The sequence below is a fragment of the Vicia villosa genome, linkage group LG4 (assembly GCF_029867415.1).
Source record: "Vicia villosa cultivar HV-30 ecotype Madison, WI linkage group LG4, Vvil1.0, whole genome shotgun sequence".
In the NCBI taxonomy this organism is placed as follows: Eukaryota; Viridiplantae; Streptophyta; class Magnoliopsida; order Fabales; family Fabaceae; genus Vicia; species Vicia villosa.
This window is the reverse complement of record NC_081183.1, coordinates 47,951,601-47,957,100: the sequence shown is the minus strand read 5'-3', so window position 1 is coordinate 47,957,100 and position 5,500 is coordinate 47,951,601.

Here is a 5,500-nt window from a genome sequence, read left to right as displayed (position 1 = left end):
TTTTGCTATTCCTAGTAGAATTTCATGTTGTACTCAATATGGATCTTTCTATATCTATAGCTTTTGTATGTACTCAGTATCAACTTTTAACGTTTCATGCATAATATACTAGTCAGTTATGTATGGGGTGTTACAGTTGGTATCAGAGCAGGTCGATTCTCGGCTGAGCCATGAGACATCACTAGCAATTCCTTTCTTCCTCACATGTGCGCGTTGCTAGCCTGATTTTACTGATATCTCATTCAGTTGTTGAACTTGATCAACTCATCGACTGAGTGTGAGACACTAAAATTACGGCAGAGCCGCCACGAGGACTCGTAAACATGTAGTGTCGTGAACCTAAGTAGAAAGGATCGGTTGGGTGGTGAATTGCATATGGAAGCTGGACTTATTGGACGACGTAAGTAGAAGGAATATTGGAGTTGTCAGACTTAAGAGGAGCGTTTGACGCAAAGAAGTAATACCCGAACTGTCAAGATGTGGATCGAGACAACTAGAACCCCCAGGATTTTGACTGGACGAAGTGCAACTTTCTCTAAGTCTTGGTAATAGTAAGGGAAATCCAGACAGGATTGAGAAAGAGCCTTGTAAATGAGATTCTTCGAAGGTGTTGAGCTGGGATTTAGTAGGATTCAGTGCTGATGATGCTGCCGGTGTTAAGTGCAACTGATGAGCTGATAGGACAGAATAACCTTTGGAAGTGCGGACACAGAAGTCAGACCTTTCTAATTGCGCTGGTACGGACGGTAATTGGATGGGTGAAGTATTAGATCTTGATTTAACTCGAAGTACCCTAAGCGAGAGTAGTTACCTAGTAAATGTTGGTGGAAGGTACGAGTGTGGTAGCTTACGATTGGGCAAGGTTTGAATACCCGGTCGATAGAAGAGGATATGTATTTCTGTTCTTATCATTTTATATTTAAGTTCTAGAACTACGCTAGATGGAATATGAAATGATGTAGAAGCATGAAATGTAGTAACCTAAGTTTTTGTTAGTTGTTGTTCGTCTGACCCCGAGTGAAGCCATAGAACTACGCTTGGCGTTGGGTGTCAAGGCAAGTAAGAACTAGCATCTATCTGGAACGTCAGCAGGATGACCGCAGTTGTGTCGGTTTTTAAGGACCATAGTATTCCTATCTGAACTGAATTATCCCTGGAATCTCATGCATGTGTGGGACGAGTGGGTACGCACACTGCATGGTAATCCGAAGTTGAACTTTAAATCTCCGTGCTTGGCGTTTTGGCTTTCCGAGTAAGTAAACCTTGGTGTGTAGCACTCTCAGGTTTTAGCATCCTGAGGAGTGTAATTTGAAGGACTTGAGGAACAATGAACATGTTGGAGGCCTGTTCAGACACTTGTCGGTTGCAACTATAGGATACGCGTGGGGATCATTATACGCCACTGAGGTAGGCTACCTGGATATATGGCTTCGGAGTTGGACCACCATGTTAGTACTACCAGACGGGTATAATGCCACAGTATCGCTATCGTGCACAAGATGCGTGAGTCATCCTTTTCCGACATGTGTGGGACAATGGTGATCTGAAGCTCAAGGTAGAATTCTGATTTGGAACTCGTGAGACACAGATGCAGACTCTCATTAGGTATGTGGGATAAGGATCCATACGTCACATTCGATAGTAAAGGATCAAGTTCCGATACTATGCTTATAGAGACTCTGAATGATCGTGCTTACGCAAGTTAGAGTCAGATCGTACCTTGCATATGTTCTCGTTTCATGAAGTGTTAAGTTGGCAATTTTGCATGAGTGTCTAGGGTGGGACTCATGTGCGGTCATGATATCCTGGTCAGCATGGTGAGTGGCTATCATGTACCATTGGCGACCGGTAATGGAATATGCGAATTATATCTTGGACTAGTTTGATGTGTGACGTATCTGGTAGAGTGTCTGTAGATACTCTGAGTGAAGAAATGTCAATCTTAGTAAGGCTTAGACATTTTGGTTTGAGAACTACTGAGGAGTCTATAAGAGAGATGTTCGAAGTGCAAAGTGCAATTTATCGCATTGTGGCTACACTGTAATTGTTAGAAGCACTGCAATGAAGGATGCAGCCGCCGAGGAAGTCATTTTAGTGTCTAATTCAGAGGTGGAACATACATTAGATGAATGTGTGAATGGAGTGTGGCTATGGGAGGATTGTTATATCAGTAAGTCGCACGAGTTATCAGAGGTGATACTACGCTAAGAAAATGAAGGTGTATGGTTGGGTAAAAGTTGTGTAGAACTGCTAGAGTTATCATGAGTTGCAGTATGTTTTTGAAGGGCTTACCATACCCTCTAAGCAATCAGACTTGTTGGAAGGGAAAAACATAGCAGTTGTACACTGTGGAAATCAGTGACAAGGACGAACCTCTAAGTCAGTGAGTATTTGTGTTTCAATGTCCTGAGATCGAAACATGTGCCTAAGTTGTGGTAGATGAACTATATGGAATGGCAGAGTAAGTAGAAACTTGATTTTGGAGAGTACGCAACTTCGAGGAGTAGTAGTCGACGATGGATGTATATGGAGTTCTGGCACGGGTTGTAATTGGACAACTATAGATAAGGAATCATTGTGTATTAATGGAAACTAAGTGAATTATGGATATAGCGTGACTCAGAGGATTTCAAGGTGTGGGACTTGTTGGAATCAGAGTAGCGCATCGGATCAAGGAAGAATCAGATAAGTCTGAGGTAGGAACGAATAGACTATTTGTAGGATTTTATGTTGGGATGAAAGTATCTTCCTAAGGGAAATTGTCAAAGTGGCATTTCGATCATTCCAGACTCTCAAGGATCCACCATAAACTCAAGCGGTGTTGTCAATGGGCCAGCTTGGGAATACATTTTTTGGATGGCATGCGGTCTGATGTTCGTAAGTTATCAGTTTAGCTTGTAAGTCATCAGGGTTGGACTAAGTATCAGACCGTTGAAATGCTGAAGACAATTGAAGGATTTCAATTGGCGCAAGTTCTTCGTGGTTATGTCTTGTGCACTATGATGGTACAGGAAGATTAGGATAATGGTTACAGGTCAGTTGTTGAATTTCGCCTCTTATCAGTAGAATCTTGTGCGAAGTTGTCGAATGCCAAGGCTATAGTTGCAAGATGATTACACCATCGCAGTTTACGGACAATTGTTATGTCTAAAATGGAGTAAGGGTTAAAGTAAGGAGATTTAGTTGTATAAGTAAAGGTAAACTTGGGACAACCATCCTAAGACCTTGGGAACCAGAAGTTGAAACCAAAACCTTTGGCTAACACCTAATGACATTGTATGGACTCGAGTGGAGAATAATTTGAAGTGTTATCGCAGAAGTGACGTTGTGACAGTAATTCTCAAACCGGAAGTAATTCAAGGAGCTGAGTGGATCAGTAATGTCTGTCGAATGAGGGTGAGCATATAAGAGGTTGAACAACAGATATCCAACATGAGTGGATTATTAGGATTGCTGAAGTCATGGACGTCCAGTATAGAACAGTAAAGGTCTAGAACCTTGGAAGAGTCGTCCCAAATTATGTTGATGTGGAGTATCGGAAGGTATGTGTTGTGTGTGGACCATCGTCCCAGTCAAGAATGTTTGGACACAGGTGTATATATGATTTGTATTTCTTGGATGGAACGACTTTCAATGGAAGTTGTGAGATTTACCCAAGGGAGGAATATAAGGAACATTTATCCCCTCGTTGATAGAAGATGAGAGAAGCTTGTTATCATGGTGTGGACCGTCCTTTCGGGCCATACCCCTCCGTGGGTGGGATACGTGAACTGACTCTTTTTTGTCGATCGGACGCTTTCGCGTCACTTTTGAAAAAGTTTACAGAGTCGCCACCGACCTTTTATTTTATCCAATGAAGGAAAGGTTTATAAAAGAAACAGAAAAAAGACCTTTGAGAGATTCTGGGTAAGGGGGTAGGTTATACAAAGGGAAGGTGTTAGCACCCTTTGTATCCATGGTTATCCATGGGCTCTTTAGTTTACTTAGCTCATTTGCTTTACTTTTCAATTGATTCGGAATGCTTTACCTGTGTTTTTGAAATACCTTTGCAAATAGAATTTGTAATGATCCTTGTGCGGATATATACAAATGCTTGTTTATCTTTCGAAAGATGTTTTGAAAAGATCGTTAATTTTGTAATGATCCGTGTTTGGATGTATACAAAATATTGTCTTTTGGAAAATTCGTTTTTAAAAAACAACAGTGTATGAGAATTTTGTTTGTTTTGATTTTGAGCAAGCAAACTAGGAGGTCTACCCTGAGTTAGGAGGTCTTTATCCTTGTTCCCTTTAAAAATCTATCCATTCGTCGGATATAAACAAAAGGTTCGATTTTGTACTCGAAACAGTAGAAATGTAACTTTGATTTTGAAAAGAGTGAAAAGGGGTTACCCTAGGAGGTGCAAATGTGATTGTGATTGAATTCAGATATTTATCTTTGAAGTTAGTGATCTGACGGTTCAGTTTTATCTTTGACATACACGCAGTTTATATGGGTGCTGGAAATTAAAATGTGGAAATGTAAAGTGCAGAAAGTAAATCTACGCTATTACATCGATTGTGCGGGAAATGTAAACTAGCCTATTTACATGAATTTGACATCCTATACATTTATCTAGGAATTTTAAATTGCAAGAAATAAAAGGCATATTTTTGTATTTTTGTGATTTATTTTAAATATTATTAATGCATTATTAATTAATTTAAAATAAAGAAAAGATGGAAATATGATTAAACCTAGCAAATAAGTTTAAAAATATGTACAAAAGGTTTGTTAATTGATTTTAGAACAAAACTAATTTTTTTGGAATTTTTGAAATTTGTTTTTGGATATTTTAAGTTAATCAAAACATAATTATGCAAATAATTACACAAATAATTAAAACTTAAAGAGAAAATTATCCTAAATATGTACAAAATTAGTTTATGATATATAAACAATATTTAACACAAAGAACAATTTTTTTTATGATTTTTTGACTAATTAAAATAATTAATAAGCAAATATACAAATACATACTAATTAATTATGAAAAATATTGAAATTTTGAAGAAAAATAAAATATTTTTGTTTCATAAAATAATATATTATTTTAGAAGTTTAAAATATTTTTTGTGGAATTTTTGGAAGTTTTTAACTATTTTTAATTAATTTATCAAAGAAACTAAAATAAAAATAGAAAATAAAATTAAAAATATAAGGATACTGATCTGGTGTGGCAATTAATGAAGGAGCATGGTGAGCTTGCATGTGTGAGGCGTTGGATTGGCTTTGAGATTGATCCAAGGGCACAGATTTGTAGGTGCATGGTATGATGGTGTACACTGAATCCAAGGGGATTCAAAGTCTTTGCAGGGGCCCACGCTGGATTGACCAGCGAATAAGATTTGAGGGAAGGGCCACCTTGGCGCGCTGAAAAGTCAGACGAACCACGCTTGGACGCGTGGTCGTCTTCAACCTCCAGAAGTGAGGTTTTCAGCTTCAAATAGCGGGGGTTTTT